This window comes from Rhinoderma darwinii, chromosome 2, assembly GCF_050947455.1.
Source record: "Rhinoderma darwinii isolate aRhiDar2 chromosome 2, aRhiDar2.hap1, whole genome shotgun sequence".
Taxonomy (NCBI): Eukaryota; Metazoa; Chordata; class Amphibia; order Anura; family Rhinodermatidae; genus Rhinoderma; species Rhinoderma darwinii.
In genome coordinates, this window is record NC_134688.1 from 434,596,202 (window position 1) to 434,611,341 (window position 15,140).

At 41.8% G+C, this 15,140-nt stretch overlaps 1 protein-coding gene across 1 annotated transcript in view; it reads left to right on the top strand.

The window, feature by feature from the left end:
• COL8A1 (collagen type VIII alpha 1 chain) overlaps positions 1 to 15,140 on the top strand; it is a 124,822-nt gene that overhangs the window by 61,433 nt on the left and 48,249 nt on the right. The window contains exon 3 of the mRNA XM_075854442.1: positions 509 to 585. The gene's annotated coding sequence lies outside the window, so the exon portion shown is untranslated. The remainder of the gene's footprint in view (positions 1 to 508; positions 586 to 15,140) is intronic.

Below are 15,140 nucleotides of genomic sequence, written 5' to 3' on the forward strand. Positions count from 1 at the left end.
CCATTCATTTCACTGCTGGTCAGATGCTTCTTTTCCCTGCTAGGTAATTTTTTCCGGCAGCAGGAAAAAGAAGCGTCCTGCCCGATCTTTGGCTAGATCCTGCTCGAACCTCTCATTGAAGACAATGGGAGGGGAAATCTTCCTGCCGACGGCAGGAATAACTCCGCGGCAGTGATTCCACCGTGTGAACTAACCTTAACTGTAACGAGCAGTGCACCTGTGTGTCCATCACATGGCCTTGGACAGAATTTTATACAATGGAAGTAAACAATTAATGTTCCTACTGAATAACAACAAGCAGAGATCTTGAAAACCATGAAGAATTAATACAGAAAGTATTAAATACTTTTTAATAATACAAAAAATAACATTAATTTGCTGAAACCAGACAACTCCTTTAAGGTATTTTATTTAGCTGTGCTTTATCCTTTAGTCTAGAGTGAATATTATTGCTAATACCCATTTATCAACTTATAATAATGGATGACTATAACCTCCTTTGTTGTAGGTGCTGATTGGCGACAAAGATTTCTATCTACATTTATATGAAAAAGAGGATTTTCCACGGCACCTCAAAGCTTGAATGTAAGCGATGGAAAAGATTGTGAATATATAGCAGTATGTAACCTATGTACAGCTTGTATTGTATGGATGCTTAGTAGGGGTAAGAAAATCGCTCATGATTTACATGAGCTCCGTGTAATGCATCCCTGAGAAAAATATGCATTTATATTGTATTTCCAACATTGCTAACAGCTGGTTATGAGGGATCCCTGCAGAGAGAGCTTTAGGAGGGGCGCAAATATGACAAGGAGTTGCCAAACTGGATAAAAGCTCTTGTTTTAAGATGATTTTAAGAATATTTTAGGGATTTGCATAAATGGCATTATTGATGGAAATGCTCACTTTACCTGCCAGACTAAACTATAGGCTGGTAAGGGAACTAATCCCTTAATGACCACGTCTGTTTGGGCCATAACAATGCAGTACAATTTTTAGTTTTTTCCTTTTCGCATTTAGACAACCGTAATTTTAATTTTTTTTCATTGACGTGGCTGAATGAAGCCTTGTTTTATGCGGGAGAAATCATATTCTTTAAGCCACATTTGGGGGCACATAAACATTAGTGCATAATATATACATTCAAATATTTCTTTGGGGCACAGGTACAAAAAAAAAAAATGTAGTCATTTTTTTTGTTTGTTTGTTTTTATATCTTTTATGATTCACACAAAATAACCTGGTAAATCACTCATTTAGGTTATTACATTGGTGGGGATATCTAAAACTACAAAGGATTTTTGTTTTTGTGTAAGGGAAGCATAACTATTTTTTTTTATATTACTTAATCGCGTTCATTTTTTCATACATTTTTATTCCCATTAAGGGATTACTATATAACTTTAATTCAAACATATTCTTTATGTCATTATGACACATGCTGTTACTGGGGCAATACAAGAGTGCCCTAATAACAGGCTGAGTGTACAGACAGCCCTGTGGTCCTTTTAAGGTGCCCAGGGCTGACTGTACAGGGGCATCCCAGTGCCCGATCGCATCACAAATAAGACCGATAACCGATCAAAGGAGGGAGATATCTTTGATCATGTCACTATTTACTGCTGCAATGTACAATGTCAAAGAGTAGTGCTGTTTCTGGAAGAAAGCAGCCATATTTTTCTACCCTATACAACCCCTTCAAATTCTGCAGGAAAACTAAGCCAACACAAGCTGTTTTATGAATTTGTTAATCCCCGCAGCCCCATGGGTTATTGTCAGAATGCTGTTTTGAAACTTATCTTCCAAACACAATTATTTACACAGGATCTAGATGAGTCTAAATGCCCAATTAGCATTGTGAGACTAGACATGGACGGAACATCCACTACATACCTTGATCTAAGCCGCTAGGCATAATTTATAAACCTGAACATGAGGTCCTTTGTAAACATTTTGATCAAACTGTATAAGCCCACTTGCCACTTCACACAACCTCTTTCAAAGTGGGTCCCTACTCTGTCGGTTGCAGCACCGCATGGCGGCCACCGCCACCGCAGCACGACTCCTGCTGAGGAAGCAACCCAGAGGTCCAAAACCACCGATGCTATCAGGCCATGCCAAGCCTCCTTGGCTCTGGGCCACATCCTCCCACAAGTGCAGCACCACAGTAACAGATGCCACCCCACAGTACCACAACATGTGAACAAATGGAATAAGCTCAGCTTACCATGCGTTGCCAGTGAAAAACTGAGAGCACAAGCAAGGGCAGAAACACTTATGAGGTCATTCCTAAATTAAAATCAGCTGGGCCAAAATGTGTGGAGTGCTGGTGCCAAGTTAAAACAAAAAAAATGAGGGGGATAGACTATATGATAACATCAGCATTGTGAGACTGGACATGGACAGCACATCAACTATATACCTTAACCTAAGCCGCTAGGCATAATTTATAAACATGAACATGAGGTCCTTTGTTGACATTTTGATCAAACTGTATAAACCCACTATAGTGGATGTACGGTCCATGTCTAGTCTCACAATGCCGACTAAATGCCCAATTACTTCAGGAAAATAACACTTTTTAAGAAAAGTTGAGATAATGAAGCAAAACTAATAAAGTTCTTACTTCAACACAGGCCCCCTAATAATTTTAGTGGGTCATGATGAAAAATGTGGGAATGCTTTTCTTACAATATGCTGTATATGTTTTATGCGTGACTAGAAAAGCCTAGTGCTACCACTTATTTTACCAATGACCTTGAAATGACCTTTTAATACATCATAACCTTGCTTCTTTTTCCGGCAGCTTAGAAGTAGAAAACAAAGATGTCATTTGTCATATCATTGGTGGTGATTTAAGGCTCATGCCGTAAACTAAAGAATGATTTCAAATCTGTGTGCCCTTTACTTGTGGAAATGTTTCTATAAGATGTCTATGATGCTATGGGTGGGAACTCGCCTTCATGAAGGTGTCATGAAATAATGGTGAAATCGACACAATACGATGACTACTTACATAGTGGGGAACATCCTTATTCTGGACAAGTAGCCTTACCCATTGCCTTTACATGTTACTGAATGTTTTTGCTAGTGTGGCATGCTTGTAGAATTGAGGGCATGACATCATCACAACCACATGTAGGCACTTTAGCTACTCTTCTGCACATAGTAACTGGCTTTTCAGAGGACACAATTGTTCATCATTGTTCAAGTTTCAAGCGCTATGAACATAAAGGAGTATTATGGTTTCGGCAAATGAAGCATATTCATTGTATAATGAGAGATTATACAATGTTATTTTTATACTTTTTGTATCAATTCATCATCAATTTCAAGATCTCTACTTGCAGTCATTCAATAGGAACCTTCATTGGTTACTTTCAGGTATACCTGTGTAATTATCACATGATTCGTATCTGTCCACAATAAATATATTAGAATTTTATTGTTTGACTGCCGACTTTAGAGGGGTTGTCTCCTCAGAGACAATCCTTTTCAGATTGGAGCCACAGCAGTTATCAGCTGATCACTAAAGGTTCCAGGTCAAGGTTCCAGGTCCCTGTAAACTTTTTTCTTCCAGGGGAAGCCGCAGCCAGACATTTCCCCTGCAGCGATCACTGCAGTAGAAATGTTTTATTACATGGCGGTCATGCAGATGAATGGCCGTCCCTGTAGATCATAGACTACCTGCCCGTTTTGGCTCACAGAAGGGATGCCTCTATGATGTCCACATGCCACAATAGTTCATATAGACAGGGATTGTCTTCATGAGACAATCACTTTAATAAGTAGCTGAACAAAATAAGTATCTAGAAAGGATCTGCCCCAGTGGATGTGTATATTCATGGATGACTTTTTGAGTAGAAGATGTATTAAAGCCAATAAAGAGCCAATAAATCTAAGAACAAAATGGGCCATCACATTGCTGGTGGATTAATATGAGAATAGTCTGGCAGCAACTTTCCTAATGCATCTGCAGCTGTGAAGTCAATAACCTGGACAATAACAAGTACGTTATGTACAAAGAACATTAGACACGAGATCAAGCTGCTGAGATGTTTGGCCAGTTTGATGTTCCTCACCCTTAACCTTGAATTATTCAGAAACAGTAGATATATGGGTAATGTCCTACCATTTACTGATGATATCAAGCTAGAACAGTTATTTATTAGTATGCTTGTATGCTAAGTAAAGAACAAGTGAGAACGTACCCTTCATAACTTCTGTCTGCTTTCCCATTGGGAGATCATGGGAAACAGCTTCTGCCAATGTCATGAGAGGGCGACTCACAGCTTATTAAATAGCTAAGATGATGTCATTAGATAACATAGCTCCTACTAAGAATCCTCAGAGGAGATATTAATAGCTGAAGTCCCGCTGTCTGAATAAAAACGTATCATTATAATACTTTTTTACATTTATGTAAATTTAAAGGCGCACTTTACTACAAAAAATATTAAATGTGTGAATATAAATTCTACATCAGTCAATAGTACTCTGATTTTTCACTGCCGGGTTGGTAAACAAGGACGTTTTAAGTGTGGTTTAAAGTGTGAATCTTAACCCTTCTATTAGTAAAAGCTACCGACATCCCCAGCTCTCAGACAGTGTTTAGGACCCTGTTAAGAAAGTCTATCCATTTTTTAGGCAGAGCAGAGAGTGGCTACAAAGAGTTCTGGAGGACCCAGTATGACTGTGTATTACATGGGCAACCCATTTCATTGAGAATTGTGTAATGCATTATTTCCCCTGCGGTGAAGCTGCAATAAAACAGAACACTTGCTGACAGATACCCACACAATTCATAGCTGATCACTGGGGTCCTAGCGATGGGACACCTGTACTAGGTATGTTGTTAGGGGACTCTTCTAACAAAAAGAACACCCTTTTAAGGGGGCTAGATTTCAAAAATAGTTGTTAGAACGTAGTGTAGCATTTAGATTTGGACTTCATAGAAGGTATTCCTCAAGCTTAGGATCCCACCTCTGTGAACCAGCTCTGTAAGAATAGCCGCCAAAAAAGGTTGCAGGGAAATAAGTGGTGCTAGCTTTGTTTTAAAAAGAGGTTGTCTTGGTGATACAGAAGGATGGGGTCCTACCAGCCAGACCCCCACTATCGTGACCATTCTGATCAGTTAGACTGAAATATTAGTAGGTGGTCTGATGGAAAATCCTTCCTACGATCGGTAAATAAATGCTTAGTCATGCATTTCGAGCATAGCCTTCCTTATGTGGGAAAGCTGCCGCATCTGCTCTTATTGATCCGCCTGAATACATTCAGCCTTAACATTCACAACAATATCTCTAAGGAACAAAACTATAAAATGTTCCTGTTAAAAATTACTATATAGAAACAAAAACTGCTACATTCCCGAAATGAAAGACAAATATCAAATGTGCATGATTTGTTTTTATTTAACACCTTAGGAATATATTCTGTCGGCCATAAAGCTCTACTTACATATATCTTGGAGTGTTATACGTATAAACACATCTTACTCGTATATGTTCTATAGCATTCTTAAAATATTAGCAACGTGTGTCAAGAGTCTTACTTTAAAGGAGGCCATAAATGTCTTCTTCGAATGATGGAGATGGTGTTTCTTTGATTATGTCTGCAAACTATGGTGTAAACTCCAGGAATTTTTACATTCCCGCTAGTCTTTCAGCACACACTGTGAAGTTTGCTTTGCTAGGGCAAGGTGAATTTTGCATTCCTAAAGCCTGAGACCCATTCCTGAGTTTATGGCTGTATTTATTTTGACAATGTTTCCCATGAACAGTGGCCTCCAATGCTCCAGTGACATTGGATAAGGAATGGGCTAGTATTAAAGAAATCCATAGATCAGAAGTACAGAGTATAAATATGTCCCCCAGTCTGAAAAAAGTCAAGTGTCATTAGTATGGCCTATATGTCACCCATGGCTACATTATTTATATGAGGGCATATTTTGGGAACTGGGCACAGGGGGGAAAGATCCATAATTTGTTTATAAGGCTGAATTGGTGTATGTGACAGAATTTATGTAAAGCAGCAGATTTATATATAAAATTAAGAAGAAACATTAATATTCCCAGAAAACCCATTTCATATAATTCCCTCATCACATTTTATTCCACTAAACTGTTAAACCGAAAAATATTTTTCCCGCCAAAAAGCGGCACTTTTATATATATATATATATATAGTTACATAGTTAATAAGGTTGGAAAAAGACACAGGTCCCTCAAGTCCATTCCTACCGTGTTGATCCAGAGGAAGGCATTGAATTGACATGTTTTTATGCATTCCACGTCTTGCTTTCACCCTTGTTTTTATTGGTTATTCTTTGGCAGGAAATCACTAATGTCATTTACTAAAATATGTCACTAATTAAGTTGATTCGTGTTCATTAGAAAGAACTGGAATGTTTAAGGACTGGAGGATCTAGTTTCATCAGCATATACGTGAATACTTTTTAATTATGATTGTTCAGATCAAACTGATCAAAGAGTTGGCGTGACTGTTCTGGCTCTTCTACTTAAAGAGGTTTTCCGTAAAGAGAAAATAGATTGCCTATCCTCCGAATAGGCCATCAATATCTGATTGGTGGGGGTCTGACTCTTGGCATCTTCGCCGATCAGCTTTTTTCAATGAGTGCTTTCCCTTCATTCCCTTTACTGATCAATGCTGTCAAAAGCCGACATATGTGTAGTGGCTGTCCACAGTATAAAAGCCTTCTCCCATTCAAGTGAATAGGAGAAGACTGTAGTACTGTGAACCGCCACTACAAGGGTGTCGGCATTTGACAGTATTGAGCAGTAATGTGTTAATATTGCTATTCTAAGTTATAGACATGTATTACTTATAATCTTTATGATTCATTATGGTTTTGTAATTTGTTCGTAACAAATGTTGGCTGTGATTTTTGGATAAATTTCCTAAAAAATGAAAAAATCAGGTTGGCAACTCTGACCTCTACCGATCAGATATTGATGCCCTATTATGAGAATAGGCCATTAATTTTTATCTCTCTGAAACACTCCTTAAAGTTTGACTTACAATATAGTGCAATACCATTAAAGGGCTCCAAACAGGAGGTTCAGAAAATCTCTGCCCCCCATTATCACTACTTTATCTCACATATAAGTTCTGCATTAATCTACAGATACATTTACTAACATGATATTAGCAGCAATCATTATAAGGTTTCCTTCTATATGCTTTTCTTGTTTTTTTGGGGCTTTTTAAAGTTCACCCTTGAATACAATTTTTTTAACTAAACAGGCTCCAAATTCTGTGCAGTTTAATATTTTAATATATCTTTATAGTAGTCGGATGTTTTGCTTTTTATATATACAGAGCTCCAAATCCCATGAATAGACAAATATTTAATCATAACATGTTGGCAGCCTATAGCCACCACTAGAGGGAGCTTAGAAGCTAAATGCATACTGTTCATACCTTAAACTCAATAATAAAACAGTACACAGTAAGCTCCCTCTAGTGGTCGCTGCAGGCTGCCAGAATGTTATCTTTTAAATTGATGCATGTGCACAGCATTTGCAGAGCTCTGTAACAGAAAAAAATGGAGCATCATCCACTATGAGGGTATGTTCACACGCACTATTTTCAGGCGTAATTTGGGCGTTTTACGCCTCGAATTACGCCTGAAAAAATGGCTCCATTATGCCTACAAACATCTGCCCATTGCTTACAATGGGTTTTACAATGTTCTGTTCCCACGAGGTGTAATTTTACGCGTCGCTGTCAAAGAAGTGCATGTCACTTCTTGGGACATTTTTGGAGCCGTTTTTCATTGACTCCATTGAAAAACAGCTCCAATAACGTCCGTAAAAGACGCCGCAAAAAATGTGAGTACTTTCAAAAACGGCTGAAATTCAGGAGCTGTTTTCGCCTTAAAAAAAACTCCGTAATTTCAGACGTATTTTGCTACTGCGTGTGAACATACCCTAAAGGTTATTAGGAAATTAATCAGCATAGAATTGTATACCTAAAAACGACATGATGATCAAATGTGAAACAGGAAGACATTTATTTTGTAATCAAATAGTTTGTTGTTGTGCATCTCCTATTTTTATGGCTTTTTTTGTCTAAGATTTCATTCTTGTTATTGTCAAAGCACTAATTTGCTGCCTGAAGTTACCAGGTTGGTAAATTATCCTGCTATAAAAGAAGCTTGAAAACAGGGAGCCTTATGAAATACCAGGTTGTTAAAGGGATGTGCAGTGGCTCAGTGGTTAGCAATGTTTTTGTATAGTACTGGGGTCCTGGGTTTCAATCCCTAAGGTGTACGCGCCTCAGATCAAGGGGGTATGTGGCAGGCACCCAGTGTGTTTGTCAGTCTGCCTCCACAAATCACGATTTTAGTGCATTTTTTCCCACGATTAGCATGACAAAAACATTATAAAACGGTGTGTAAATAGACAGGCTCCAAAAACATTACTGTTATAGGCTGAGTGATGTTTTAGAAACCAACATCCCCCCATATTTTACCCTGTAGGCTGCTCCATAGCCATTTGAACCATACTAGAAAAAAATATAGAGCTTATAGCCAGAATTATATAAGAATATAACAATTTTATTACAGAAATATAACATACATTTAAAAAAACATGTAAATACAAGACTCTAGTACAAACAATGTGGTATTGTAGAGCTCAACATGGAAGTTACTGAATGAAAATGTAATGAATTATAGAGACTGTACTGACTGACCGCAAAAAATATATATTCTAGGCCACAATAGTTTCTATCCTGATACACCCTAAAATCCTCTAGTATCCCATACACATTATAGACTAGTAGGAGCAGGGAAGAGGCAAAGGGAGGTATCAATATCTGCAGTAGACAGTCAGAAAAACAGCCTTACCCATTACAGCAAAAGGGTATCCAAACCCGTGTTGGCTCTGCAACGTTTCAATTTGAGTGCTTCCTCAGGGGGTATATCAAACTGTGATTAGTGGAGTCAACCAGAATATGCTGCAAAACTCCGCCTCTCCCCCCAGCATAACGTGTACAGATAGTCTTTTGACCCCCTGTAGCTGGTCTAAAACCCATCACTTTAGTCTCATGCATACATGTGGAGTAAAAAAAAAGTGGAGCGACAGTGTTTCATCATTCCTCATTCACTTCAATGTGGAATCACCATACACATGTGTGCAAAAGTGTCAATAGACCCTGGTTTGACAATTTTGAGGTTTCCGCATCGGACCCCCACCGATTAGAAATTGATGACATACTGCGTCATGGGGCCTGTAGAGGTAGTCACTGTGACGGGGCCTACAGAGGATGGTGAGGACCCACTGTGGTGCCATAACATTTGGTGTAGGGCTAAAGAGGGGACCAGAATCTACGGGATAGCTAACCTTTGTCTGGAGATGTGGACTTGGTGTCTAGTATCCCCAGGTCGCTAACCGAGAGCAGTCTCCAGCCACCGACAAGTTCAGGTGAGGTAAAATAACAGCAGTCAATATAGAGGGTCCGTTATTAGTGTAAGTCAGGGTTCACTCACGGTTAGCAAAGCCAGGGGTTAAGACAGGCAATCATGTCGGAAGACAGACAAAAAGGTCAGGGCAGGCGGCAGACAGGAATAGTCAAGTTCCAGCATGTTCAGTAACAGTAAATCCAAAAATAATCGCAGGAGAGCTGACCTAGCAAGCTAAACAAGGAAGCGGAATTGCTCAGGCATAGAGCAAAGTTGGAGGTACCCTTTTATACACAGGAAAGTTGGGTGGAATTTGGCACACACTGGCCCTTTAGGAGAAGAGTTGACGGACGGACTAGAGGAAGCTGCAGGAGAGCCAGTAAGAGAGATCAGAAGCAAGGAAAACCACCAGCAGTGTGGGATGAAGGCAGAGGCGTAGCTAGGTTCTCCTGCACCCGGGGCAAAGATTCAGTTTGGCACACCCCCCCCCCCCCCCCCCAACTTATCTCCCGACATCTCCTTCCCCCTCGCCATGTTTTCTTTCCCTAGAAATGAGGTGTAATTTTTTTTCACGATTTTTTTAATGTAACGCGAGTATAAAAGCATTTCTACATTTTACAAGCGATATAGTTCTATAATGTAATTAACATAAAAATAAATTAAAAGAAAATAAATTAAAGAGGCCACACACAGCCCCCCTTGTAGATAGCGCCACACACAGCCCACTTCCCCCCTAGTAGATAGCGCCACACTCCCACCCCTTGTACTTAGCGCCACACTGTGAACAGACCAGTGAGCGGTAGCCTACCGCTACCACTCTCCGCTCTGCCTGGTGTGACTTACCGGAGAAGCCGAGGAGGTCATGCGGCGCAGGCAGCGGTGGAGTTCCTTCTGACTAGGGTTGGTGACAGCCAGGGCCGGCCTTCGCTTGGATGGCGCCCTGTGCGGGACTCTCTATTGCCGCCCCCTACACAAACCAAAAATTAACCACATATATGGACACGCTGGAACATATATACTGTACATACATAAAGATAGATATTTAGACATACAGGCAAATATACATACACACATCAGGAATATATACAAACAGGTAAATATATAGACGTACAAACACATATACACATATACACACACACACACACACACACAAATACATAAAAGGCACAAATATACAAGCACAAAGACACACAGACCCATATATACCCACACAGGCACATATGTACACAGCACAGATAATGTAATAGATGTTACCTGCGGTCCTATGTAACACTACAGATAGCACCAGGGGCGTAACTAGGAAAGACTGGGCCCCATAGCAAACTTTTGACTGGGGTCCCCCCTCCCCTGGGTGTCACACAACCCCCCCCCCCTTGTAGATAGTGCCTTTTTTACAGCCCCCCCTGTAGATATCTACAAAGGGGGCTGTATGGCGTTATCTACAGGGGGGGCTGTATGGCGTTATCTACAGGGGGGGCTGTATGGCGTTATCTACAAGGGGGGCTGTATGGCGTTATCTACAGGGGGGCTGTATGGCGTTATCTACAGGGGGCTGTATGGCGTTCCCTACAGGGGGGCTGTATGGCGTTCTCTACAGGGGGGGCTGTATGGCGTTCCCTGCAGGGGGGAGGCTGTATGGCGTTCTCTACAGGGGGGCTGTATGGCGTTCCCTACAAGGGAGGGGGCAGTATGGCATTCCCTGCAGGGGGGGGCTGTATGGCGTTCCCTACAGGGGGGGCTGTATGGCGTTCTCTACAGGGGGCTGTATGGCGTTCTCTACAGGGGGGCTGTATGGCGTTATCTACAGGGGGGCTGTATGGCGTTATCTACAGAGGGGGCTGTATGGCACTAACGCCATACAGCCCCCCTGTAGGGAACGCCATACAGCCCCCCCTGCAGGGCACACCATACAGCCCCCCTGTAGAGAACGCCATACAGCCCCCCTGTAGAGAACGCCATACAGCCCCCCCTGCAGGGAACACCATACAGCCCCCCTGTAGAGAACGCCATACAGCCCCCCCTGTAGGGGACGCCATACAGCCCCCCCCCTGCAGGGAATGCCATACTGCCCCCTCCCTTGTAGGGAACGCCATACAACCCCCCCCTGTAGAGATCTCCACACAGCCCCCCGCCTGCAGGGCACACCATACAGCCCCCCTGTAGAGAACGCCATACAGCGTCCCCCCTCCCAAAAAAATCCGACCTATAGTGTGTCCTACAAAAGACATGTATCCCCTCTCCACAGGATCTCCACAGGATAGGGGATACATGTGTGATCGCTGGCATTGATAGGGAGAACGGGGGACTGAAAGTCCCCTGAAGTTCTCCATAACTAACCTCTGACTTCCGGCGTCTGTGTCGGCAGCTCAATAAAAATGAAAGGAGCGCTGGTCACGCATGCACACAAGCGCGACCGGCGCTCCATTCATTTCTACGGAGCTGCCGACACAGACCCCGGAAGTCCGAGGTTTGTGATGGAGAACTTCAGGGGACTTTCAGTCCCCCGTTCTCCCTATCAATGCCAGCGATCACACATGTATCCCCTGTCCTGTGGATAGGGGATACATGTCTTTTGTTTAATGGCAGAGCGGGGAGATACCTCCCTGCTCTGCCGTAGTGTTCAGTGGCGTCGCGCTGTAGCAGCCATAGCGGCAGCTAGCGGAGCCTCCGGCCATGGGGGGGCCGTGCCGGCGGGCGACACAGGCCCCCTCATGCCGCGGGCCCCGTAGCGGTCGCTACGGCTGCTACGGCGGTAGTTACGCCACTGGATAGCACACTGATAACTCTCTGAGTACTGATAATGTAGTTGTGTCCCCTGCAGACCTATGTAAAATCACAGATAACACATTGTGCTAAATTACAATCTCAGCTCTGCTACACAGTACAGATAATGTAGTAGATAAGAGACAAACACATGCAGACACAGACAGACAGACAGAGACACACACACACACACAGACACAGACAGACAGACACACACACACACACACACACACACAGACAGACACAGACAGACATACACACACACACACAGACACTCACCATGTCTCCTTGGTGACAGGTCAGGACGGGCTGTGGGCGGAGCTTCCTCTCTGCTTCTCGGCAGAGCACAGATCACAGAGTGGAGGCAGATGCAGGGAGGCTGCAGCAAGGGAGTGGACCTGTCCCCTGACCTGAGTTCATCTGACCTCATGTCACTGACGTGAGGTCAGGTGACTGGACTGGTCCACTCCATGGCTGTCACAGACCCCAGTCAGAACGCCCTATATTTCCTAGCTCTTCCTAAGCTGCTGCAGGTGTCCGACATACGGGGCGCCTGTCAGCAGCGATCAGCTGCTCTTCGGCGCCCCCCCCCCCTTCCCTTGCGACGGGGCAAATGCCCCGCCTGCCCCCCCCCCCCCTAGCTACGCCTCTGGATGAAGGAGATAGAATAATGGATTGCACTCCTTGCTAGAATGTATAGGTGCTCTGAGGGTTCGGGTCATGTCAACCCACCATATAATCAGAAGCCAAAATAACCCAAGCACTCAAATATGTAAATATATTCGAAGAAAATCTCTCCTTGATGGAAGGTTTCCAAAATAATTTTTATTTTTATTTTTTTCTCACAAATCAAATTATGTTATAATAGACGTTTTGGCCTATCCCAGGCCTTTGTCCCAATCACACTGGTGTACAAAAAAGAAAAAGAAAAAAAAGGCCTGGGATTATAACATCGCAAGCCTTTTTCTACTATTGATTGTACCAAGATAATACATAATTTGATTTGTGAGAAGAAAAGAAAAATTTAAATTCTTTTGGAAACCTTCCATCAAGGAGAGATTTTCTTTGAATATATTTACATATTTGAGTGCTTGGGATGAAGGAGAGACGCTGGCTGGGAGTCAGAAGACACTGTGGATTGGTTGGCGGCAGGAGCGGGCAGAGGCCATTACATGCTATGGATTAATTGTATTGTTTGTTGCTGCATCAATTGTACTGGGGGGGTGGGGGGGGTATAAATTGTACTGTGTGTGTGGCAGCATTAATTGTATTGGGGTGGATGGTGGCATTGATTGTACTGTGTGTGGCTGCATTAATTGCGCTAGGGCTTAGGGGTAGCAATAATTGTACTGTGGGTGGATGGCTGCATTACATGTACGTCTGTGTGAATGGCGACATTAATTGTATGGGGGGTCGCGATATTCAATTTACTGGTGGTGGATGGCGACATTGTACTGTGTATTATTCTTACCAGGGCAGAGTAGCCACACTAATTTTACATCTGTGGATGGTGGCATTGTTTGTACTAAGGGTGGGTCATGGTATTAATTGTACTCGGGGTGGATGACTGTATTAATTTTACTGGTGTTGGATGGTAGCTTTATTGTGGGTGGCACATTAATTGACCACTAAATAGTCGCATTATTTGTACTGTTGATGGCATTAAATAAGAACTGATGGGCCGAAATATGGCATTAATTGGACAATAGATGGCGGCATTAATTTAATAATTATATGGGGATATTAACTGGGCACTGTAGTAGGGTACTAAATATGCATTGTATAGCAATAATAATTAGTGGGAAAACTGAACCTTCACAATGACTGACAAATATGTTATCAGCTGAGAACATTTGATGAAGATCGCAAAGTGGATTTGGGGCTATTTGGTTCAAATTTCTTTGACTAGGGGGTACTAGACTATGGAAGGTGGAGAAACATCCATACAGACTAATTCCAGTGCCATCCTGTAAGATACAGCAAATAATATTCTCCCGGCTCTTAGAGGGGTCATGTCGGGCTTTATATCTGCTGCATTTTTGTCTGCATAGTGTCAGGAATAACTTAGTATTATAACATCCAAACTACACACATGTGGTAGAAATGACATCTACGTGATACAACTCACAAGTTTCTGGTTCATCCCTATGTTTGCCGACGACTTTCCTAGCTTTTCCCCATATCTTATTTGTGTTCGACATATTTCATGATTTCATTTAAACTCATATTGCCGGGTTTATCAATAATGTTAATAACGTAAAAATTGGCATTCATTTGATTAAATGGAGCCCCTGTTCACAAACGGCAGATCTAAGTACTTGCCCATCTCTTCACACCTAGTGGATTGGCAATGAATAAGTTAGAGCTAAGCTTTTAGACCACATTCCTGCGGTGGAGAAAAAAAAATATGAAAAAACTAACTATAATTAATCCCCAAAAAAGTAAGGCAAAGAATATTGCTATTGGGATTGTTGATAATGTAGTATGCAGTTTAATGTCGCCACCTAGTGCCAGTGTAATAAATTACACATATATAACTATAGCTTCATTGTATTCTCATATGCCATGACATAATATGTGATTATTTTATGAACTTATAACTTTTTTACAGTTAACATGCTAATTATTTTTTTAAATGTAAGCTGCTCTTAGAGCCAGAGTTACCAGAAAACAATGTACAGTAAATCTACTATTACATATGTAGAGATGTTATTAAACACTATGTCATCCAGATCTTGTGTAACATTATCTCAGAGTACCAGGCTTTACTTGTCAGTTTCCAAATATATACTCACATTTTAATATATACTAAAGGGACATGGCCTGCTGACTTAGGGATCATGCACGCTGTCATGTTACACATCCTATTTGTACAGATCCGTAATTCAGCACCAATAGAAATCTAGGGGGCCATATTGTACCTCTTGCCAGCAGGACTTCACAGGAGACT